Consider the following 26,169-nt stretch of genomic DNA (forward strand, 5'->3'; position numbering starts at 1 on the left):
CACCCCCTCCGCCCCAACAGGACCTTCCATTGTTTAACGTAAATTTGCTACGATGGGGAGGGCTAGAGGGTTAGAGAATTTGGACTCCCTCTTCTTCCTCTCATTCTTGCCAGAACTTCGTCTGGGACAAATGCCCTCATACCCCTGGGAAAGTAGGTCTGGCACCGAGCGGCAGAAAGCCCACGCACGTGACGGGCACCGGGCCCTCTGGGCCCTCGGGTCTGGGGTGCGTTTGGGCGCTTCTGTGCTCCTCGCTACCCACAAGCCCCCGGGCCCGCAGCGCGAGCAGGAAGGAGGCGCGCGGCCGTGTACCTGCTGGGGAGGTCGGAGCTCCCCCAGAGGTTGAGACGCCGCCGCCAAAGCCCTCTAATGCTTGCCCTTGGGGGGCGGGCAGCATCCGGCTGAAACGTGCAGGACTGAGCGAGAGACCGCCCGGAGGATCGGGTCTGAAATTGCTGCCCTGGTGTCCAGACGCAGACCCAGGCGGAACAGGCAGCTGCTCTCTGACAGCTGTCGGGCAGAAGGCAGCCGCGGAGGCACCTAAGATGATGTGCTCTCTCGGGGCGTCCTAACCAGGCGCTCGTTAGTCGGTTGTGTCTAACATGTAGGGGCTGTCTCGCAGTGCCACTGGTGTTTCCAAATCCTGCTTTTATTTAACACGGAACACGCACGAGCACCCTGTTACGGTGCTCGTAACCTTTAACCTGTGTTCCCCGTCTTCCAGTTTTGTTTCGTCCTGACCCCGCTTCGCCCCTTTCCTTCCGTTCCGTCTGCCTCGCGGGCCAGAGGTCTCACTTCTCGTCCGGACTCCCGCGGACGGCTCTCAGTTCTGGTTCTCCCTCTGGCCCCTCCTCCCCGCCCGCGGACGAGCCTCTTCCTCCTTTCTCCCCCCGCACCCCGAACCCGGGACTGCATTTCCCGGTAGGCGCCGCGGCCCGGCAGCCAGTGAGCGGCTGAAGATTTGGCGGCGGCGGCGGCGCCCCAAGAGTCGGGGTGGGGGGGCTTTGTGCGCGGCGTCGGTGGCGGCGGCGGGAGCGGGCGGCGCGACGGCCAGGATCAAGGCGGAGACGCGTGCGAAGGCCGTCTCGACCCGGAGGACCTTGCCGCCCCAGTCCGACCGCCGGCCACAGGCTCCTGTCCGGTAGCAGCGGCTGCGCGGCACCCCCCTATCCCTCCGCCTCCCCTGCCTTCCCCACCTCCTGCAGCCTTCTTCCTCTCCGCTCCGCACCCGGCCCGGCCCTACCGTGGCCCTCCTCCGTGCACGCCGCCATGGCAGAGGCAGCCGGCGCGAGGGAAATCTAGCCCGGGGATTTCATGCGGCCTAGCTTGGTTCCGTCTTCTGCCCCCGCAGCCCCGGCGGCTGCCTGCACCCCAGCCCCGCTCCGGGCCTCCGTGTCTCTCCTGTGATCGTACTGACACGGCCGGGGGGTTAGAATGGAACAAACTGAAGGTAAAGTACGTGTGTGTGCACGCGCGCATGTATGTGTGTTGCAAGGGCCGAGGGGGGAACGACGAGGAGGGGGCGACCTGGGGATGGGACCAGGGTAGGGAGAGAGCGCCTTGCCGGGATGGGAGGACAAGCGAGTGGCCTGCGAAGGTTCGAGGGCAGCTTAAGAGGTGGAGAAGAGAGCAAGGTGTAGGGTGTGAAGGGGATTGGGAGGTGGGGCAGGGGAGGTGGGATTGGGTTAAGTGATGGAGTGGCACTGAGCTGGGAATTGGGAGTAGAGGTGGGATGGGGGCGGGGATAAACATGGAACGGGGGAGGGGCAGGGAAAGAAGAGCGGAGTTAGGTTTGGAGACCTGGGCGGATTGAGAAATAGAGAGGTTTGGGATTGGAGGGTGGGAGCTAGAAGAGTGTGGGGAAGGAGATCGACTTTGATGGAGAAGTGGGCAGAGAGGGAGAAACGAGGGAGTGGAAGTGGAGGAAAAGGCGGCTAAGGAAGAGGGAGGAGAAATGATTGAGACAGGATGCGAAAGGAAGATAGGAAATAGACTCAGGAAACTGGAAGACCTCGTATTGGCATAGGGAAGGAAATTAACTGAGTGTTGAAAATGATAGGAACTGGCGACATCACAGAGTGGGAGGAAAAGAAGGGGAAGGGTGTTTTTTTTTTAATGTTAGGAAGGGAAAGCCTTTTGTTCCTGTATTTGTGTGTATTCTGTGCCTTTTCTTTCAATGCTGGAGAATAGAGAAGCAAGTGGTTATGCTGCTGAGATTGCTGTGAAATGAGGAGGTGTGGGTCTTACAGTTTTGGAGGAGAACTGTTAGTGTTATCGTAGCAAGACAGAGCGAGACTGGGCCGTAATTTGATGGTTTTGGTGAGGGAGTAAAGACTTCAGATTTAAAGGGGGCAGGGGCAGCCATGTTTGCTGCCAGGCACTGCAGTGTAAATAAATTCCTTCTCTCCGACATCAGTATGACTCTGGAAGGGGCCGTTTCAGATGGTCAACCCCCTTTCTTTCTATTCATGTACTCTTCCCTTCCATCTTGAGGTCATTTAAAATTATTCATAACCACCGAAGGAGGTAGTGATGTTTTCCATCTTGTGTTTTGCTGCCCCCCCTCCCTCTTCCTTCTGGTTGCAAACAAGGCATACTAATGAACTGCAGTGTAAAATTTAACCCTTTTAATAAAGTTAAGACTATATTTTTACTAGCTGAAGGAATCATTACTACTCCCTTATTTCAAACGTGATCGTGAAAAGTCTTTTAAATAGTCGTTTGACTCAGAGGCCTCGGAAGCAGTCAACGTGTTTTCTGCAATTCTTGAAGTAAACAAGGAAATTGCATTAGTTATCTTACGTGGGTTTGTGCTCTTGGCAAAGCATTGTGTGGCGCTGAGAAGGGGTGGGAAGATCTGCTTGTTGTAGATTATCTATCTGCTGTATTTTGAGTGTTAGAAGATTAGAAATGTGTGTAGTATTTTAAAATGGTGTTTCTGAATAGCTCTTGCTCATAGGTTAAGAAGTGTTTTCTTTCTTTTTTTTTATATAAACTCTGTTCCCTTATCTTTGCTCTCGTGTAGCTAGCTCAATACAATCTTCAAATGCCAGTTTAGCATACTGCAATAATCTATGAAGTTGGCTTGCAGTTCTCAGAGTCTCATTGAGGCGCCAGTATTTTTGGTGGGAACTTCAGGTCACTCTCAGGAAAGCTACAGTAACTGTTCAGTGTATTCAAATACAACTATTTGTGTGATATGAAAGTTACTATTCTGAAAGTTTAAATCCTAACAAATTTACAGTAGACAAATGAATTGGAGCCTCTTTTATTTTCATTTTGCAAAAGGATTAGATGTACATGTCACCTCTTACTTTGTTTTGTAATTGTAATTGGGGTGATCTAAATTTTAATACATCATATTGATATTGAAACTGTTCTCTAATTACTGGGAAGGCTTGTTAAAATTGTAACATGATGGACTAATACCAGTTGTACTGCATATTGATTTAATCTACCATAATACAACATTTTTCAGTTGTTATATACTTTAGGATGTGTTCTTGGTCATTGGACAAATTAAATTGAATATTGTTAGAGTGGTACTTTGTGAGAATGCTTTTGGTATAAAGGCCAGATTTACAACTTGTAGTATTTTGATTTGATAATATTCAGGCTGAATTTTTGAAAATTTTGTGAAGAAGAGTTCCACTCAAAAAGCCATTTAGTAAGCTTCTTTTGTAATTTATTTTTATGGAGATGCATTTTTATATCACCAGTTGTTTGACATGTTTTTTTTTTTTTAGATTTTATTTATTGCCCTGGCTGGCGTAGCTCAGTGGATTGAGCTCGGGCTGCGAACCAAAGCATCGCAGGTTCAATTCCCAGTCAGTCCGGGCACATGCCTGGGTTGCAGGCCACAGCCCCTAGCAACCGCACATTGATGTTTCTCTCTCTCTTTCTCCCTCCCTTCCCCCTCTCTCTGAAAATAAATAAATAGATTTTATTTATTTATTTTCAGAGAGAGGGAAAAGGAGAGAGAAAGAGAGGGAGAGAAACATGGTTGTGAGAGAGAAACATCTCACAGCCCCTGACTAAGGACCTGGCCTACAACCCAGGCATGTGCCCTGACCAGGTGGGAATCAACCTGGTGACCTTTTGGTTCACAGGGCAGCAGCGCCCAGTCCACTGAGCCACACGAGCCAGGGTTGACATGTTATTTGTAATTAATGCATAAATTATGTGCATAAACTGTTAGTGCCATAAATTTTTAGGAAAATGAGAAATTGTTTATCTTAAAAACTCATGTTGGCAGCTTGAATTACTAAAAATAAACATGTATTTCTATGTATTCAGCATTTTGTAAAGATCAGGGTCCCTTGCCCATTGTCATGAGTATTGTGGCCCTTTCTATAGGTATCCATATGATGAGAAAGACTGTTCTGGTTAGATGCTGAATTAAAACTCAGACTTTGCTCTGATTACCATAACCATCAGCCCACCTGCTATCTGTGAGAGGGTTTTTTTGGTTTTTTGACCAAAGTTCATAAATATGCTTTTACACAATTTGATTGAATGAGCTTTGGGCAAAGGAAATTGGTCGTCTTTGAGACTGGTCATCTTGGCTGAATTGGCAAGTCAGATTCTAAATTCTCTCAGTTTGTGGGGCTTATAATAACATTCATAATAATCATAATTGTAGCTGCTCTTACAATGTGCTGTGTTGAGTGTCTCACATGCATGAATTTTTTAAAAGATTTTATTTATTTACTTTTAGAAAGAGGAGAAGGGAAGGAGAAAGGGAGAGAAATAGCAGTGTGTTAGAGATCCATTCATCAGTTGCCTCTCACATGCCCCCAGCTGGGGGCCTGGCTGGCAACCCAGGCACAGGGCCTTGACCAGGAATCAACCAGCAACTTTTTGGTTCTCAGGCCGGCACCCAGTCCACTGAGCCACACCAGCCAGGTCCTTGAATGATTTTCTTTTATTGTCCTGACAGTTGTGTGAGATTAATACTATTAACTTTTTTTTAGAGATGGGAAAATTGAGAGTAAGTAGCTTAACATCACACATGGTAAATAGCCAAGCCAGCATTTGAACCCAGGTCTTTTCTAATTATAGAACCCAAATCAGCAGACTTTTAGTTTTTTTAATTCATTAAAATAATGGGTGCTCATGATATAAATTTTTTTTCAAATATTGTGAAAGGCTAAGAGGTTTAAAAAAAAGTTAGCATCCTATTTCCCACCAAGGATCATTCGAAGTTTCTTGTGTGTCCTAGAACACTTCTGTACCTATATGTATATCTCCGTCTTAAGACACAAATAAATTGGGCCATAGTATCTATATTTTGCATTTTTGTCTTAACAGGCTACCTGAAACATCCTTTTAAATGAGCTTTTAGGGATCTACAGCTCTTTTTAAGGGTCATGCAGTATTCCATTGTTTGGAATATTGGTTCACGTTAGGTTGTTAACAGGGTTTTGCTATTATGCATAGTAGAGCAGGTCCTGAATTAAGTCCCTAACAGCCTATTTAAATAGAAAAGAGATATAGTCCAACTACTTTATTTTAGGAGAGAGAAAACTGAGGCTTTGGTGATGACCTGTTACCTGGATCTTTATACTACATTACATTATTTCATTATTATGGAAGTGTTTGAGCTTTCCGTGAAAGCTCAAGGTGAGGGGAATTCTCAAGGTTCGGCACATTTAGTGTAACCAAGGCGAGAGGATTGAATTGCAGTGAGGCAGCGGGTCGTGCTTCTGTTCCTTCCTGTCGTGCTCACTGCGTGTTACATGTAGTGTGTCACAGTATTTTTGAATGCATAGATGAATCGTGTCCACATATCTTGAAGTCTGTGTTTTGTGTAAGGAAGTGATTTGGGGTAAAATTTTTCCTATTTCAATACAATCATCAGTGAAATAAGATAGCAATGAAATGCAAAAATAAAGGTCCATCCTGCTCCTAGAAGACATCTTGGTAAGACAGTTGAGACACTGGTAAATTTTTTTTAATGAACTTAAGAAATACCTCATTGAAAACAAGTTTTAAAAAATCTTAGCAGGCACTATTGATTATTTTATTAGTATTATTATTTTTGTCTTTCAAGAAGAAAATAAGTTACCATGGATATTTATTTATCTTAAAACAAAAAGATAGTCTGTTTTAGACACTTAAAAATTAAAATTATTAAAGCTTTAAAAGATTTTAGAATTTATATCTATAAAATTTGCTTCTTGATGCAATGGTGTTTTTAGCTTTACTTTAAAAAGAACCAATTATATTTGAAAGTGCAATGAAGATGATTTATTCCTTTGTTAGTAAACATGTCCAGTGTTGAGTTTTCAATATGAGCTTTATTTCTGCAAGCTAATCATTTTATAAATATTAGTAATTAGTAATGGTAAATTTAAGAAATTGATTATACTATGACTAACACATTTTTTTAAAGCTTACAGGGTTTTGTTTGGGGTTTTGATTGTTGACCTAAACACTTAATAAGTACTTTTAAACACTTCTGTTTCATATTGTGCCTTTATAGTGTGGCATGAAAAAAAAAAGGTTGAAGGTATACCTTAGGTTTTGTGAATGTAGAGATTGTTTGTTTTTTTACTAGATGGATGTGTGTTGTTATTCCTAAAGTACATCTGTTTATTGACAGTATTTTGAATTTGGAAAGCTCTTTGAAAATGGTGGGGTTCTTGGCGTATTTTGAGACAAATGTAGATCTGTGTCATCGTTGACTCATCTTCAGTAACTCTTTTTTTTCTTACTAGGTTCCCTTTTTCATCTAGATTTAGGACTGTATTGAAGAGAAAGTGAATAGGAAAATGAAATTTTTTATATTCATACAGTTTCTACTTTAAGCATAGAAATATATTATTACCTAGTAATACCTCGAATTTTTATTACACCTTTTGAAATATTGGATAAGGTTCCCTCACAATAACTTAAGTTTATTCCTTTTAAATGTGAAGTTAGAAAGATAAGAAGTATTTAACTTAATTTAAAGATTGTTTGCCCTGGCTGGTGTGGCTCAGTGGACTGAGTGCTAGTCTGCTAACCAGAGGGTCACTGGTTGGATTCCCAGTCAAGGCACATGCCTGGGTTGCTGGCCAGGTCCCCAGTAGAGGGTGTATGAGATGCAACCACACACTGATGTTTCTGTCCCTCTTGTTCTCCCTCCCTTCCCATCTCTCTAAAAATAAATAAAATCTTAAAAAAAAAAGATTGAAAATTGAGCCCTGACCAATGTGTCTTGGTTGGTTGTTGGCAAACCAAAAGGTCACAGGTTTGATTTCCGGTCAGGTCACATGCCCGGGTTCTGTCCCTAGTCAGGGTCTGTGCAGGAGGCATTGATTGACATTTCTCTCTTACATTGATGTTTCTCTCCATCTGTTTCTCCCTCCTTTCCCCTCTCTCTAGAATCAATAAAAGAAAAAAAAAGTAAAGATGGAAGATTGAGATTTCAGGAAATTCTCAGGCCTAATAGGCTGATTACTTTATAGAAGCTTAAAAAAATACAGGGATGGGAAAAAGTAAGCATATAGTTGTTCATGTGGAAATTAATACAACAATTCATAAATAATACAAGGATAAACTTTTTCATGTACTCACAACTGTAAACCTACTTTGGCCCATGCCTGTATGGGTGTGTCTTGACTCTTTCCTCATAACCTGCATTATTTACTTTGATAGACAATTAAACATTAATTTTTAATGTAAAGGATAGAGTATTTTTCTGCCATAAGGACATGATTTTTCTTATTTTGGGGTAACTTCCATGCAAGCTTCCTGACATATATAAGTAAGTATTTTAAATTTAAGGAATGTGTGGCTTCCAGGGATTTTGTGGGCAAAACAAAATATAGTTTATCAAATTGATTTGAGTTGAAGAAGAAAATTAAGAAGTGTCATATGGAGACTTTCCCATTGGCATTTGGCCCTAGCCAAGACAATATTGCCTCTGTTGAATCTTGTGTTTCTTGCGTCTCTCACCTGTGGAGTCTTAAGAAAGCTATTAAAAAAAACCCAGAAATTTTAAAAGTAAGCATTTAAAAAAACTTTAAAGTTGTGAAACATGACATAAAGAAATGACCATAAAACCTAAATGTACCCTGAGGGGTCAGCAAATGTGAAAACTGAATGATGAGTTTTTATTTGTTATTATCGAAAGGGTTATCTAGACAACTTTCTAACATTTAGTATAGTATCGTCTTTTAGTGATTTGAAATGTTGGGACTTTGTTAACAAATGTGAAACAAAAATAATACTGAATCCTACAAGAATTATGCCATTTTATACAAAGCATTGTTTATTCAGAGTTCACGATTTTTGCACTTTTTGATGGGATTTAATGACTTGGTTTTAGATTAATGTGCAAACACTAATCTTTTAGACTTTTGCTTAGAATGTGTCAAATTTGCCTATGCTAATAATGTCCTAACGTGTCTTTTCTTACAAAAACTAGTTTGAGACTCTTGCTTTCACACTAATATAAACCGTTCAAAAGTTATTAACCTGAGAAGTAATCAGTAGTGACATTCTAGGTTTGACTCTTCATCCTTGGTGCCTCTGCTTGAGTCTTACCTTTTCTGTATTGCAACTAGGTGAACCAAAGTTCTTTTGAAACTGAAGACACTTACTTGATTGTACTTCCCTGGGCTTTCTAGACTATTTTAATCATATGTTTGGAAAGGTTAAATGTTGGCTTTCGAGGATTTTGATGGCAGAAAAAGCTGGATGTTCCCCCCCCACACACACACACCTGCCCAATACAGTCTATTTACATAAAACTCTGCAGTGTGAACTTCGAGAAAGACATTTTTATAGCACCTCTACATACATAAATTAAATCCTTTGTTTGGTTACTATAATTTTGTCACTTTAATCTGTCTTCATGTGTATGATTTCTACAGGATTCAGATACATTAGAATATAGTATTTTGTGGTTGATTGTGGTAAGAAACTTCTTGCTGTGCTTTACTGTATCCTTGAATTCCTTTCTGTAACAATAGAATGGCATTTTCTTTTTTTCATTCTGACTGAAAGTTAAAGATGCTCCTTGCTAATGTCCTCCACCCAAAGGATTTTTTTAACCTCACCAAAGGATATGTTTATTGATTTTAGAGAGACAAAGTGAGAGGGCTGGAGGGGGTGTGTGAAAGAGAAACATTGACCAGTTGCCTCCCATATGTGCCCTGACTGGGGATGGAACCTGTAACCCTTTGGTGTACAGGACAGTACTCCAGCCAACTGAGCAACCCTGCCAGCCCCAACCCCCCACCCAGCAAAGGATGTTGAGTTTTCCTAAGTGGAAGTAAAGATGACTTGATATAATTTTTTTTTATTTTAATTTATTTATTTTTAGAGAGGGGGGAGGGAGGGAGAAAGAGAGAAAAACACCTATGTGCTATAAACGAAACATCAGCGCCCCAGGCTGGGGACCTGGCCGCCAGCCCAGGCATAACAGGTGACCTCTGGGTTTGCAGGACCTACCCCACCCATTGTGCTACTCCAGTCAGGGTGATATAATTATTTAAAAAATCTAAATTAGGTGGTTTGGCTTTGCATGTGAAGTATAGTTAATATGCTTTTGGTCAATTCATGGTTTCTGTGTTGTTATCACCTGCACAATGATGCCTTGATCATTAGAATATATTTTACTGGGTGAGTGAAGTATGGAGGTTAAGCTATTAATTAAGGTATTGTGCGCACATACACACTACCCCTTTAGAAATACTGATGGCACTAGTAGTTTTTATCTTTTAATGGAAAGTTTATACTTTCCTAAGTGGCCAGTAGTTTTAAAATAACATTTACTATGTTTAAGTTATGAAAGGATGGTTCATTGTAAGGAAATTGGAAACCAGTAAGATACAAAGATTAAAGTCAACTGAAGTCCTACACAAATTAGAATTGTACATTTATACTATTTTGTAACATGCTTTATTGTGAAGTAATTTTTTTTGAGAATGTGATTTACCAAATTGACATAAATGTCATGGTAAAAAATGTTTTCCACTCTTCAGTTGATGGTAGTTTGCAATTTGGGGATATTATAATTTGATGATATAAAAAAAAGTATTACTGTGATTACTTTATTACAGTAAATTCCTGGAAGTAGAATTACTTAAAAAATATAAACATTTCAGGAGCTTTTAACACATATTTTCAAATTGTTCTCCAGAAAGTTTTTTTAATAACAGTTTTATTGAGAAGTCACATACCATATAATTCATCCATTTAAAGTGTACAGTGCAACAACGGAGTGTTGTATGTGGTTTAAAAGATGTTTCAATCAAATGTTACCTAGAAATAACTAATTTTAGAAAATGTTTATAGAAATTCTGTTATGCTTATATAATTGTTGCAAACTTGTCCACATTTGGAAAGTTGTTTTTTGTGTTTGTTTGTTTTTTTAATTTTTAGGCTTACTGCTTTTAGAGAGGGAGAGAGGAAGGGAGAGAGAGAAACATCAAGTTGTTGCACTTATTTATGCACTTGGTCGGTGCGCCCTGCCTGGGGATCAGACCTGCAGCCTTGGCTCATGGGCACAGTGCCCTAACCAACTGAGCTGCCCGGCCAGGGCCTGGTTTTCTTTTTTCTAAGAGGTTTGCTGTGCTCTATCTGACTTTCACCCTGACAGTTCTGTTTGCTTTAAGCCATTTAACAAAACATCTTTTTCTTTTCTTTTTTTAACTGTAGTCAGTGGAGTTTAAGGCAAGAACCAAGGAGATCTGAGTTCCTATCCACACTGTACCTCTTACCACTGAAGCTCAATGATCTTATTTCTGAAGTAGAGGTGAAAATGACGACGTTCTGGAGTTATAGGGAGGGATCCAAATTAGCAGCGCTCGAGTGTGCTTTTAACTGTACCAGGATATAGCTGATAATGAGTGACTTTTTTTAGTATAAGAAAAATAATACATGCAAAACAAACTAATCTTTAGTTGCATGTTTACTGGATGGAGAAATCAACTCGGTTGGCCTAAATTAACTTTCAAAGAAGTTGAAAGTTAACTAAAGCTTGGTCAGAATGTCTGCATGGGTTGTGTGGGCGTTTCTTACTTGGTAAGAGGATTCATGCTGGTACAAGTATGAACATGAAGGTGACTTTCCATTGTAAACTTACTTGTGCTGTTGTCATAACAACAGCACGATGGCTGTAGCTTCACCAACAGTTGGTGTTCTGATCAAGGAAATAGATGATAATGTAAATTTTGAATTTATGCTATGAAGTTACTTTGATTCTAACTTTTATTGTTTATTTTGAAAACAAAATGTTGAATATAATTGAACCTAAAATACTGAAGTGCTAAACCTGATGAATCAAAAAGTCCTGGATTTCTGTAGAAAAGATAAACTTAGTGTAATTTAGATATTATGATAAATTGCCTAGTACTTTAAAAACTATATATCATTTCCGTAATGCATTCTCTTTATGTCTTGCTCTGGGGAATGAAGAACACAAAGGAAAAGAAAGTAAAATATGAACATTTGCAAAATTTTAAGAACCTATCTGAGAAACCATTTGATTATAATTGAAGTTTGTTGGAGAAATAGGTGGGGGAAAAAAGAGATAGGAAAGAGGTAGGTGGATGAACTTGTCAGTTTACTAGATATCAAGTAATTTTCAGGGTGAGCCAGTACCCTTGATATAAGGGATTGGAAAAATAATCTATATTTTCTTCAAGTGGTAACACCATGTCTGTTGTTGATGGGCGTGGTCAAGAATAAAGGGAAGACAGTTGAGGTTAAACCAAATTGATAAGGAGAACAGGGTGTTTTACTAGTAAGTTTCATATTGATACAAGGCTGTTCAATACTAATGTGGTTTAGTCAGGGAAAAATAATGGCAAAGGAACGTAAAATGTTGTATAACTTAATGGAATCATAGTTAAGTGAAAATTGTGCAACTGTATTTAGTGACCGGGTTTCTGGTTAAATGAAATAAGGTATGGATTTTTTGGATTTCATAATTGTGTTTCTTTCACGCAGGTTACTTCCTAATATAGGGTATTTTAATGTCTTTGACCATTATCCTTCTCTTAACACATTTTTAGTAGAAAAATTTTAAGTGAAAGTTTCAGAGAATATTTGGGGTGACAACACTACAGTTAAGGAGATTCTGGAATAGTATAGTTATGCCTTTAAAAATAGTGTTGCTCTAAAGAGTTTAAAATAAAAATGAGAAGACAATGTGCAATGTCTCTGACACACCTTGATTATTTACTTAAGAGAATTTTATAGAAAGAAATACTGTGGTCGTGCTGATTCTACCCCTTAAAAACTTATTTATGTAAGGAGGTGTTGGTTGTGAATTTCATATAATTGTTTGCTATTACAAATAATGAACATCTTTAATAATGTTATTATGATAAGCAAGATATTAAAGTTAATTTTTTAAACCACATATATTTTTGTCAGAATGCAAATCCAGATACTTTTATGTATTAATAACTAGGAGGAATCACAGCCCATTTTCCCATTGTTTTGGGTTATTTCCAGTTACCTGGATCACCTTATTTAACCCACATTATGGGCTATAACAAAAAGGCTAAGGATGTCGTGTCGCTTCAGAATTCTTAGGTAGCTAGGTTAGAGGTGGAATCAGAACGAAAACTCAAGCATCATGATCGAAGCCCACTGTCAGAGTACACTTAGTACTCTTTTGCTCGTTCCCAGGTTTATCTGAGTCTGTCTTACTCTCTAGCATGGAGATCCGATTGCTAAACTTCCTCTTAGGTGACTTCTTTCTAGCTTCACAGTCCTATTCACCAATTTTTTAAAAAGAGTTTATGATTAACCGTATTTTTATAAGCTTTTTTAGGATGTTTTTGTTTAGGCCAAATATGAAAAACAGTTTACATCAGCATTGTCCAGTAGGGTTTTCTGTGATGATGGAGATGCTCCGTGTCCGGGCTGCCTGAGGGCAGTCACGAGCTGTGTGTGGACATGGACATTTGAATGTGGCCGGTGCACCTGAGAACTCCGGTTTTCATTTGACGTCATTCTAGGTTGTTTAAAATTAAATAGCCACACGTGGCTAGGACAGATTTAGATATTCTTAGTGAAGGGAAAGAAGTAAGTAAAAGTAGACATTTTCACATCCATCGTTCTTATGATTACTGTATTTGTGTGTTTATGTGGGTTAGAGTTTTTAAAATTTTACTATCTTAGTGAATAAATCCATTCACAGGAAACAACTTAGTAATAGCTTTTTGAAAGCTGAAGTATTATTTTAAATTCTTCTAATTTATGTAGTTATTAACAGACTAGTTTGCTGACCAACAAAATGATTTCACTTCAGTAGTAGTTTGGAGTAGTTATGGTTAAATGATATTTTTTAAAATTTTATTTTATTTTAATTGTTGTTCAAGGTTAAATAATATTTAAAGTTTAAGCTTTTTATATTATGTGGAATACTTGACTGAACTCTTGTTTAAATCTTTTTATGATAGTCATACCTCAGAAGCCTCTGAAACAAAGAGAACTCATAGGAAATAAAAGCTGTGCCTGATGATTATCTCCTCATTTTTTTTTCTTTGTTCTTATCCTCACCCAAGAACATTTTTTTTCCCATTGCTTTTAAAGAGAGATGAAGGGAGAGGGGAAGGGAGAGAAACATTGATGTGAGAGAAGAGCATCAATTGGTTGCCTTCCTTGTGTACCCGGACCTGGGATCCTAGTGATCCTAGAGCCTGAACCCAGACAGAGGATTGGGGATCGAACCCACAACCTAGGTATGTGTCCTGACTGGGAATCGAACCTGCAACCTTTTGGTTATGGGATGGTGCTCCTACCAACTGAGCCACTCTGGTCAGGTCCCTTTGCTTCTTTTTCTCCAGTCTTTCTATATGATGAATTCCTGGTTTTGATCCATTAATCCTTTTTATAACAGTCTAGTCCCTAGTCACTGTGTCATATTACCCTGTTTTATTAGCTTAACAGTATCTGAAATTTTCTTATTTATGAGACGGGAATCTCTTTCCTTTGATTTCCCAGGACCTAGAACAAGGTCCGGTACATAGTTTGTGTTCAGTAGTGAACTGTGTCACAAAGAAAACAAAACAAAAAGCAAAGGACTCTGTGAGGAGTAAGATATCTGGAGTAACATGCCACTTGGAGTCTGGAAATAGGCGAGGTGAGGCTCAGCTTTTGATTATTTATTTGGAGAATTATTTACTTGGCAGTGTCGGTGTGGGTGATTTAAGGTGACTAGTTATGATTTCATATAGAAATGTCTCTATGGGAACTCTTACTTTAAAAGCAAACTTTTGTCCACACATACACGTGTGTACCAACTAAATCCCATCCACCTAAAATGCCGTAGAGTTGACAAAATGGACAAAAATGTGAGAAAATATATCCACGGTCAGTTTTTCGGTATTTAGCTTCATTTCCTAACCTTTTAGGCAGAGATGAAGAAATTCCCTCAGAGTCATCCGTATGTGATTGGTTGGAATGGCGAGGAGAACTGCCAAGACCTCGTTTCCCTCTGTGTTGTTTTGACTTGCGATCCACGGGTGAACGTCCCTGTGTAGCAGATGTAGTCACTTTAACTGACGTAAGCAGTGTTTGGCTGATACTGGTTTCAGCTATCTGAGAGTAGTTGGAGACAAAATATATTCTTATAGTAAATATTTCTTGCAGTAAATTTGTGATTTAATTCTGATTTTGAAATGCCAACTTGGTAAGTGTAGAAAGGATTTTATTTTTACTTACCTATTGTTAGACGTATTTTTAAATAGTTAACAATGTTTTAAGATATAAATGAAAGTCTTTTTATTTAGGGAACTTACACATTATTTACCTTTATAACATAAATTTCCACTTAGAGGTTTTGGGGCGGGGGGGTGGTTGCTGCACCACTCCTAGAAGCACTGCCAAACCAGGTTGATGCACAGAGTGGACAGAGCAAGCTCCTATTCCATCTCCCTGCTTCAAAAATGCATGTAATATATCATCCTCAGAGAGAGGACATGTTCAGATATTAAACTAATAAGAACAAATACTATACTTGATCTTAGCCAAAAGTCAAGAAGTGATAAGACTTTTCTAACTGTGGCTAATATATATTTAAATGAACAGATGTTGACAAATGATTCTTATTTTAGTGCTGTTGTCACCACTGCAAATCCCACCCCCATATTTTTGTGAAAATCACCCACAAATCCATATGACCCAGAAATTTTGGTTGTTAGAAATTAAAATTCTTAAATACACTAAATATTTTAGTAGTAAAACAACCCATAACCTTTTGACTTGGCCAATAAGTTTATTATTGTCTTTATGTGAAAACAATCATCATAGAAAGTTGTGGTTGGTTTATTAGCTCTCAGCAGCCTGTTCCTGAGCTCCTAGGAAGTTTGCCTCCTTCTCAGACACCTGATCTTCCTTCTGCTGTTAGTTTGGTTTTGTGTTGGACATAGAAATAACCATTGTGCAGACACTTTCTAGTTTTATTCATGACCTTCTTAGGAAAGAAAAAGCAAATCTATACAGTTACTTGTAAATGCATTGTGTTAACAAACAGCCTGTGAAATTTCAACAATGCTAGTTACTTAACAATTACTTGTCCATATTAAAATATTTCCATTGTTAATCCAACCCTGTGGCCCCTTAACTATATTACTCCCTTTTGTTTACAGTTGACTTGTTTATTGATAGTGTGCCAGGCGCTGCAGTTGACCTGGGGATTCAGAGATGGAGTAAGCCCCATGTCCTCAAAGTAAACTTCAGTCTTTCTATATTCTCTGGCATCTAAATTGTTTATATTTCTCTGGATTAAGTAGTGTGCTCTCATTAAATACTTGTAATTTGGGATTGTAACATATCAAGAAAAGCCTTTCTAGTAATGTAGATCAGTTGGAAGCTGTGATACTAAGCCTCGAAAGTTTGTAACAGAACTGAAAATCCTTCTCGGTAATGTAGGGAAGGAGCTCCTCGCCCTTTGCACAGGTTGGGCTCTTTGTTTCCTAAGCCTGAAAATGTCTGAGTTCCCCTGCATCCTCTCTCTGTTCTCACATCCCCTAGCTTCTCGACTCAGATGCTTTCCTTTGTCGTCTAGAACACTTGTCCCTTTCTGTCAGCAGGGCCTCTGTCTTGCTCACCACTTATCTCTAGTTCTCAGGACCAAACAAAATACAGGCACTCAATATGAAATGAATAAATGAATCTTACCCGGAACAGTGTCTGAGCCTCATTTCCTGTACTTTTCGTTTTACCTTTCTGTCTCCAGTAATTATGTGACTTTATGATTGTAGGGACCATGCTGAAATTTTTTTCCCTGTAACTTTAGTGCTTAGCCCTTAGTCTGGTAAATAGTAAGTGTTCAGTAAATATTTGTTTTATTAGAGAAGCCCGTGTAGGCTGGGGTGGGGACAACCTGGCTGTAACTTTTGGTCTCCTTCCCATTGTAGCAGCGGCAGAATGGGAAGGAAGGAGGAGCTAGTGTGAACCTCGCCCCAACTCTGTTTCAGCCTACAGAGGGCAATTAACAGGCAGCAGCTGGTATCCGGAATTGATACAATAAAGAATTTCACTGTCCTTTCTTACACAAATGTTTTAAGATCATGTTCACTTACACACTCATGCACACCCTTCCTTTAGGTCAAGACGGCCCTTTACCATGTATTAAATGCTATGGTACACTATACATAGAACGCTATGCCAGCAGAAGAGGGTACTTGAGCCGGCTTCTTGGGGCGTGTGATGTGTGAGGGGCAGTCTGGAATAGTTTCTTGAAGTATTTTAACTCATCTGAATAGCATCTTGAAAGATGAGTGGTTGAGGAGAGACAGTGCTGGACTGGTGGTGGACGAGGTGGGAAAGCTGAAGCAGCAGGAGAGGAGGCTGAGCAAGTAGGTGGGGCCAAGTCAGGAAAGGTCTTCTGCTCTGGGATTTCGTCCTGAGGCATGAAGAGCCATGGGAGATTACTAAGTACGCGGGGGTTTTCAGTTTTTCTTTTAAGTACTGCCAATACTCTACAGAGCAGATTGGAGGTGGATGACTTTGGAAACAGGAAGAACAGTTTGGAAGCTGTTGCTCTTACCCAGATGAGAAATGACAAAGCAGAATCATTGAACATAGTACAAACGGGGAACATTTGCAAGAAAGTTGGGGAGTTAGAACTCAGCTTTGTTTTATGCATTGTGTTTATCTTCTCCCGGTTTGCGGGCTTGTCTTTTCACTTGTTTGTGTTGTATTTTGGTACATGGTTTTTAAAATTAATATTGCTGAATTTATTACTTCCTTCCTTTGTGTTGTACTCTTTATGTATTGTTTAAGAAATCCTTCCCAACCTTGAGTTCTACTGTTTTACATGATCTACTGTTTTATGTTTTTGTTTTTTCTTAGAAGCATTTAAGTTTTATTTTTCACATGTGGTCTTTAAGCCACTGGAGTTGGGTATATTACATGGTGAGGATCTCATTTTCTTTTTTCTATATAGATAAGCCATTTATTTTCCCAAGTACCATTCTTTAAATCTGTTTTTTCCTCAGCAGTCTGTAGTGCTTCTCCTGTTAATATGCTAAAGTTATATAGGCTTGGTCTGTGTCTGGGGTCTTACTCTGCTGTACTGTCTGCCCGTTTACCAGTACCTCATATTTTAATTACTGTGGCTTTGTAAATATAAAGCTTTTTACAAACCTGCAGCCTAGGTGTGTGCCCTGACCAGGGATGGAACCCGCAGCCCTTTGGTGTGCAGGACAATGCTCCAACCAACTGAGCCCCCAGCCGGGGCTATTGTGAGCACATTCAGTGTGTGTTTAAACCATTAATTTTTGAACAGATATTGTACAGTTTATTGTTGAGAAACATATGTAACTGCTTACTTGATTTCTTTTGGAGCATTTTTTTTAAATAGGTGTAATCCATATGCATACAATTCACCCCTCTAAAGTGTACTTTTCGTGGCTTCATTGCCCCCAGAAGAGATCCCGGGTTCAGTAGCAGTCATCCTCCTCCCCTCCCTCCTCCAGCCCCTGGCAGGCTGGGGTCTTTCTGTCTCTACCGATTTTTCTGTTCTGGACCTTTTGTATAAGTGGAAATATACAATAGGTAGCCTTTTGTGAGAGCATTCTTATTTAAATTGAGTAAAATTGATAGAGTAGCAGGGCATGCTGTAAGAATGTTACTGTGTCTTTTAGAAAGTATCACTGAAATACAGTGCCTTAGTAGGGGAAAAGAAGAGCTCGTACCAACAAGACTCACTTCTGCTTTGCTTTCGTTGCTTAAGCATGTCATTCACATTTTACTTCTCTTTCACTTATTGAAGAGAGTGGCCAGTTTTATGCTTTTGCTTAGTTCCTTAGTGAGCAAGCGTCATGTAGCAAATCCTGTTGTAGAAGGGTATCTTCTGTTGACACATTTTGGGTTTTTTTTACATAGGCAGTGAGAACACTGACTTGGATGCGTGTTGTCAGTAATTGTATAAAAGTGACATGATTTACTTTATTATGGGTGGATAAGTGAGTAAAACCATGTGAAAATATAAGAGGAATATATTCTCATCTGAATTATCTTTTAAAGCAAGTAGATTTCAATGCAGAAATTAGTCAGCAGCCTAGAGTTCTTTTTAAAAGGCTACCTTGGAAAGTACCTTTAAGTCAAGATACCCAGATAAGGTTTACTAATTTAAAACACTTATCTAACGTACTCTTAAGCCCTTTGTGTCACTTGGAGAATTTATATTTTATTAATATAATTGCTGAAAAATAGTTCAGAAAAGAAAATATTTTCCTCTAAACCATAGCATTGGTCTTTCAAAGGGTTAGCCTCAACCAAAATGTAGTACACCTCTTTAAATGATTCAAAAGTTTCAAACCTTACAAACTTGACATCCTCAATTTTTATTTAAAAAGTCATAAGGAAACTAAAAATTTGTTAAGTACCTCTAGAGTTAGTATCATTATTTAACGGCCTCAAAGTCAGAGGTCCAATCATTTGCATTACTATGGGAATTTAACAAATTTGGGGGGGAAATGCTCAAATTTTAGTCAAATAATTAGCTTTTATACCACTGTGGTTATTAAAACTTTTATGGATAGCTGTAACTACCGACTGTATAATAACACTTGGATGGTGTGAAAAGCACTTGCTTTTGTTTGTGGATAAAATAGTAGAGCTTGTAATCGAATACAGTTTTTGTTCCCTCGCAGGATAAACTAAAGACAAATGGAACAGCCACTTCCATTTGTGAAGTTGTTTATATTTTCTCGACAAAAACTTCCAAGTAGGATGCATTTTGTTTGAAAGATTGACATAGAGTTGTGTAGTCACGGTACTGAATTCAGTTATTGCTCTTTCTGTGGAGCAGAGCTAGGTTAGATGCTATCGATTTTAGCTGCTTTTAGTGAATAAAAGGCAAACGTTGTCGTTGATTTCCTTTTTGGTAGTATAGAGGTGTGGTCAAGTTCTTAGAACCAAGTGGTTGATTTTCTTTTTCCATAACCCTCACCTTTGCACCCAATTTTTTTACTGTTGTTGTTAAACTGTAAAAAGGCTTGTGATGGAAGAATTTTTTTTAGTGTAATTTGCATCCTTAATTTGCATCCTGTTCATCCTTAATAGCAATTTTTGTTTGCTGATTTTTAAATGTGTGTGTTTGGGCTCTTTAAAATTATTCATCTCTTGTGCGTGTGTTTCCCTGCCATTGAGTCAGCTCTGACTCCTGGCGACTCTCTGAGGGAATGAGTGGTGTCCACAATGCCCCGTCCTGTCCCGAACGGCCCTGCTCAGCTCCAGTGGACTCATGCCTGTGGCTTCTTTGACGGAGCCAGTCCATCTCAAACTTGGTCTTCCTCTTCTCCGGCTGCCTCCTGTTTCTCCCAGCAGTATTGTCTTTTCCAAGGAACCCTGCCTTCTCACGATGTGCGCAAAGTAGGATGCCTTCTGTTTTGTCATTTTTGCCTCCAGTCATGTTTCGAGCTTAGTTCACTGTAGGATGCAACTGGTTGTCTTTCTGGGGGTGCAGGGTATCTGTAGAGTTCTCCTCTAACACCATATTTCAGATAAATCACTTTTTTTCCTATCAGCCTTCTTCCCTGTCCACCTTTCACATTTGTACCTTGTAATTGGGAATATGAAGGTATGAATAAACTTAGCCTCCGTCTCTAATGACACATCATTGCTCTTGGTGACCTTTCCTCCATTGCTGCCTCTCAGCCTTTTCCTGATTTCTTAGCTCCTTACTTCCATAAAGGATGAATGGCTAACACTTTTAAATAGGTATGATAGAGTAGAATAACATAGCTCTAATCTTTTTCAACAATACACTGTTGTTACTGCACTATTATCAATTAACTAATTTTTAAATTATGAAAGCCAAATGGGCAATACAGATCACTCTGATCAGATAATTAAGTTAAAATGTGAATAGAACACAGAATCAAAAAGAAAGGAGTCTCTTTTAAAACTCTGGATTAGGGGATTTTAGCATTTTTCCTACAGTTCAAGCATCGTTTTCAAGTTTGTTTTTTTTTTTAAAGAGGCTCTGCTTTCACTCTTGATAACCTATGTACTGAAAATAATGGACCATATTTTTTAAAAAGTTAACTCCTCCCTCCCATTATTTTCTTTGTGTAGATTTGAGGGGAAAATAATAAAATGAAAATCTCCCTCGAATCTGTCATCACAACATCTTCGTATTCAATCATTAAAGATGAGCCATGGCTGAAGAAGTTTTTCGGGGGGATGTGTGTGTAGGCACTAAATTTGTTTTGATACAGGATCTGATTTTCAAACATTAAGTGATCATTCAGTTAGAAATGAGTGCATTAATATATTTGATAGTTTTATCTTGTTACACCTCAAAGAATGTATGCTTAAGCTTGCCATTATATACTGAATTTAGATTTTTTGCTTTAAAACAAAATGACCCTCTAATTTTTCAACAGTATGTCTTACATTTTTCTTTTTAAACGTTTTACCACAGAAATCTTCAAACAGTAAAAATGCCAGGTTTTCAAGAACCAGCATAGCTGATTCATTACTGCAGACTGTGTGCATGCCTTCTATTCCTGTTGCTATAGAAACACATGCAGACTGTGGATTTATCATAAATCATGAGAAATGTTTCTTGGAACAGTTCACAAAAAGAAACATCTGGATCCCTTGTTTATCCTGGGGTGAAGGAAGATTGCCCTCTTCTTCTCTATTGTGGAAACCATATTATATTCTACTCACTGTTTAGCTGTAAAAAGTCTAATGTTGATATATCAAGTATGCTTGGCATTTTAGTATTATTGATTATATATTTTAGTATGATTGATTGTAATAGAAGAGGTTTGGAAAATAAAGATTGATATTCTTGACAATTCAGTTAACTATGACAGAAAATGTTATGTTGGATGCTTTCACGTTCTGAATTTCAGATTTACAATATATGCTTATACGGAGTTTTTTATATCTTTTGGTCTTTCGTTGGGTTAATAGACTCTCCCTGGAAATTCATTTGACTGCATGCCAGTTCCTTGGTGCTTTAAGCCTTCGTGGTTAGCCCAGGACTAAGGAGAATCTCAGTAGTCAGGTAAGCAGTCATCAGTCAGAGTTTGCGGAGGGTATTACCTGAGGAGACTTGAACTGCATGTATATTCTGTTTCCTTCTCCGTGGAAAGATCCTCAACAGCTCTTTAAAGTGTTTCATCTATATGTAGTAACTCCCTTAAGTTTATATTGTTCAGTTTAAAAGATTCCTTAAACCTCTCCTCTGAGCGTTGGCTTTGTGTTTCTGGAGAACATGGATGAAAAAAATTACTTCCTGCTCTTAAGAAAACCACATAAACAGGTTGTTTCATAATTAATTCTAAGAGTCCTGTGTAATGTATCTTAATAACACAGGAAGGTTACTCAGACTAGCCTACAGCTTAAGTTACTACTTCTTGGAGATGACTTTTTGAGCTCAAAAGATGGTTAAAGGTCAAGCCAAAAAATATACATGTATATACATCAAAGGGCATATTGGGCACCAGAGATAGCACTAGTAGAAAGACACAGTGGTATAAAATCACAGTGTGTACAGCAGTTCCCAGTAATTGAACATTACTAGTGTACAGAACTGACTTGAGGTGGAGACAGAGGTAGAGACCTTGCTTGGAGGGCCTTCCATACTTTCTCTAGGAATGATCGAAGAATTTTAATAAGGAAAGTGTTTTGGTTAGATTTATAAATTAAGTAGCCTAAGAATGTATATAAGGGGTAGATGGGTCTGGAAACAGAAATAGGCAGTTTATATGACAACTTAGAACCATTTCTGATTTCAAAAGCTTGAATAATGATAACAGGAGGAATTTTGTTGTATAAAAAATATAAAGTTTTTTCTTATGGAGAAGAGACTGACGTTAAACATAGAAAAGTAAGTATATATAGTAGAGCATGTAATTCTATAAAACAGAATCCAGCAATATATATGGTCTACCAAATAGAATTGTTCATTTTGAGAATTTGTTAAACTAGACTTAAACTAGGCATTTAAGATATGAATACTTAATTGGTACATATAGCCTCACGCTGTTCATCTGACCCATGTGAAATGCCTTTTTTCCTTTAAATTTAATTTCTAAGATTTCACTTAAGGATTCTGTAAACTTTTCTATGATCATTTGCCTCATGAATAAGTTGGAAAATAATGGCTTTAAATCTTCAGTTGACAATTTTCAATTTTCTTTAAAACTGTTTATAGACAGCTTCAAGAAAATTAAGAAAAAGTATGTATTGATTGATTTATCTTTTAAAAATCTAGAAACAGTGGTCAGAGGAAGAATTCGTTGTAAGTTACTTGCCTTTGGGGGGTTTATTTGCTTGGACGTACATGTTAGACTGGGTGGAAGACTGTTATGATGATTATGTGGTCTCCCACCAAATCGTTAGCTCAGAGGAGTGGCTCTGAGGAAGTGTGAGGTATAAAGTGCAGATATTTTGCTTTCATTGCTATTCACTTTACATACTTAGGGATTATAAGAAATGAACTTACTTTAACAAGCCAGTGCTTTGCAATAGAGTACCTGTGTTTGACTCCTCCATTAACAAGATGTCTGACTATGGGCAAGTTACTTAATCCTGCTGGCCTTCACTTTTCGTTTGTAAAATAAGGGTAGTAATAGTATTCCCTCAAAGGGGTATTATGAGGAATAAAATAATAAAACAAATGTGAAGTATTTAGGATAGTATTGATACATAGTAAGTCCTAGGTGTTAGTCATTATTATTACTTTAGTTATACAAAAAAAATAATATAAAGTCATACTTTGGTACTCATCAGCTTCAGAACTTGTCAGACCCTGTGGTCATTGCATTTTGATGAGAAAAAAATGTTTCCATACTGGGCGCTTGCTCAGGACTTGTCACAGTCGTTAGAACTTGTATGAGTCACGACACCACCCTGCAGGAGAAGATGCTTCATAGATTGGTCCTTGTCACTTTCAGCTCTTGTCATGAGTTCTGGAATGAATTAACAATGAGTACCGAGGTACCACTCTATGCCATCTTTATCAGGGACTTATTAAAGACAAAGGTAGGAGAGTATTTGGTGCCTTGTGCTAAGTGGTTTTAAAATTAATGGGTTAAAAACACCTAAATCCACATCCTGCCTGTCTTGCATGGTCTAAGTGCTTTCTTATTGAACATTGTTCTTCTCAAATGTCTGTTATAACGGTAACACTGTTTAATTCTTTTTTGTTGTTATTTTTTATTTTATTTTACTTTATTTTTTATTGATTGTGCTATTACAGTTGTCCCAATTTTCTCCCCTTTGCGCCCCTCCACCCAGCACCCCCACTCCCTCTGGTAATCTCCCCTCCTTTGTTCATGTCCTGGATCACGCATGTAAGTTCTTTGGCTTCTCCATTTCCTATACTTGCTCTTAACATCCCTCTGCCTGTTCTATAACTGCCAATTTATACTTCTTAATCCCTTCACCTTTTCCCCCCTTTCCCTAGCCCTCGTCCCACTGACTACCATCCCAGTGTTCTCCATATTTATGATTCTGTTTCTGTTCTGCTTGTTTGCTTAGTTTGTTTTTAGATTCAATTGTTGATATTTATATATTTGCCATTTTAACAATCATATTTTTTACCTTCCTCTTTTTCTTAAATTAGTCCCTTCAACATTTTACATAATAATAGTTTAGTGATGATGAACTCCTTTAGCTTTATTTTGTCTGGGTAGCACTTTATCTGCCCTTTCATTCTAAATCATAGCTTTGCTAGATAGAGTAATCTAGGTTGTAGGTCGTTGTCTTTCATCACTTTGAATACTTCTTGCCAGTCCCTTCTAGCCTGCAAAGTTTCTTTTGAGAAATCAGCTGACAGTCTTATGGGAACACCCCTGTGGGTAATTATCTACTTTTCTCTTGCTGCTTTTAAGATCCTCTTTCTTTAACCTTTGGCATTTTAATTATGGTATGTCTTGGAGTGGGCCACTTTGCATCCATCTTGTTTGGGACTCTGTGTGTTTCCTGGACTTGCATGTCTATTTCCTTCATCAGATTAGGAAAGTCTTTCATTATTTTTTCAAATAGATTTCCTATTTCTTGCTCTTTCTCTTCTTTTGGCACCCTTACGGTGTGAATGTTGGACCTCTTGAAACCTCCCAGAGGTTGCTTAGACTATCCTTATTTTTTTGGATTCTTTTTTCTTCTTGTTGTTCTGATGGGTCATTCTTTGCTTCCTTATGTTCCAAATCATTGATTTGATTCTTGGCTTCATCCACTCTATTGTTTCCCTGTAAATTGTTCTTTATTTCAATTAGTGAATACATCATTGAGGACTGGATCTTTTTTATGTGGTTTAGTTGAGCATACTTATAACCAGTGTTTTGAACTCTGCATCTCATAGATTGCTTATCTCCACTTTGTTTAGTTCTTTTTCTGGAGCTTTGTTTTGTTCTTTCATTTGGGCCATGTTTCTTTGTTTCCTCACTTTGGCAGCCTCCCTGTGTTTGTTTCTGTGTACTGAGTAGAGCTGCTTTGAGTCCATGTCTTGGTTGCATGGCCTAATGTAGTAGGTGTCCTATAGGGTCCAGTGGCACAGTCTCCCCTATCACCCAAGCTGGGTACTTGAAATACATCCTTCACGTGGACTGAGTACACCCTTTTCTTGTAGTTGAGCCTTGATTTTTGTTGGCAGGTCAACAGGAAGGATTTACCCAGGCCAGTCAGCTGCAAGGACTGGCTGTGACCACTGATCACCAACGTCTGTCTTCTGTGGTGCAAGGTCAGGGTGGTGGTGCTCCACTGTGGTCTGTAGCTGTCCACTGAGTGCATAGGCTCTGGAGTTTTCCAGGTGGTGCAGGCCAAGGTCAGCCCACACCTGTGTTTTGCTTGGGGCCACCCTGACTGGGCTATAAAGCAATCTGAGATGGCTGTTACTTGTGCTTGGCTTGGAGATTCCCAGGCAAAGACAAGCTGTGAATCTAGACTGGCTGCTGCTATTGCTAAGCTTGGGGCCACTTAGCAAGAGGTACGGGCCCTGGGGGTTCACTGAGGTTGGCTGTTGCTTGTTTGATAGGAGTTAGGAAGTTTTGAAGCATGAGTCAAGACCAGCCATTCATATGAAAAAGGCCCTGTTAACAGCTTGGGTGGGCTAGTAAGTTGGGTGGGACAGAGTCTCAGGGGATCCCCAGGGTGGGACAAACAGTGTTAGCCAAGCTGATGGAGTCTCAGATATGGCACCTGCCTGCCAGCTCTGTGAGGAAGTGTTCAGAAAAGGGACAATGGCCGCTGCCCACCGTTCAGTCTTGGAGAAAGCTGTCCTTAAGCTATCACCTTGATGCTAGATACTTCAGTTCCTCCCTGAATGCCACGGGTATCTTTCAAGCTGCTACCCTGGTGCAGGAGCTCAGAGGGATTGAGTCTGAGTAAGTTTGTGAGTTTTTTAGGAGGAACTGCTTGGGACTCCAGAAGTTTCTTCCACCTACTCAGTCCCTGCTGGTTTTTACAGCCAGGAGTTTTGAGGACATACCTTTTCAGCACTGGAACCCTGGGCTGGGGGGCCTGGTGTGGGACTGGGACTCCTTGCTCCCAAGACATTCCTCCCGAATTTTTATCCACCACATGTGGATGTGGGACCAGCCTAGTCCATGTTTCCAACCTTCCTACTGGTCTGGATGGATGTGGTTTCTTTAATTCCGTAGTTGTCAGACTCCATTCAACTCAGTTTCTGATGGTTCTGAGTGATGGTGGTTCTATAATTTAGTCGTAATTTTGATGTGGTTGTGTGAGGAG

General features: G+C 39.2%; 1 protein-coding gene and 1 non-coding gene across 7 annotated transcripts in view; one reads left to right on the forward strand and one right to left on the reverse strand.

Moving 5' to 3' along the window:
• Positions 1–383: 383 nt before the first annotated feature.
• The window catches only part of NSD3 (nuclear receptor binding SET domain protein 3), a 112,500-nt gene continuing 86,714 nt past the window's right edge, over positions 384–26,169 (forward strand). Inside the window, exons 1-2 of one of the 6 annotated variants that reach the window (XM_045821670.1) lie at positions 384–1,450; positions 21,385–21,478. The gene's annotated coding sequence lies outside the window, so the exon portion shown is untranslated. The remainder of the gene's footprint in view (positions 1,451–21,384; positions 21,479–26,169) is intronic. The other 5 variants (XM_045821669.1, XM_045821672.1, XM_045821671.1 and 2 more) reach the window with 5 other exon arrangements.
• LOC123807812 lies at positions 14,804–14,994 on the reverse strand. Its single transcript, XR_006783702.1, has one exon. It is a non-coding gene; the product is annotated as a U2 spliceosomal RNA (small nuclear RNA).

This window comes from Phyllostomus hastatus, unplaced genomic scaffold (assembly GCF_019186645.2).
Source record: "Phyllostomus hastatus isolate PE091 unplaced genomic scaffold, TTU_PhHast_1.1 phas_scaffold_46, whole genome shotgun sequence".
In the NCBI taxonomy this organism is placed as follows: Eukaryota; Metazoa; Chordata; class Mammalia; order Chiroptera; family Phyllostomidae; genus Phyllostomus; species Phyllostomus hastatus.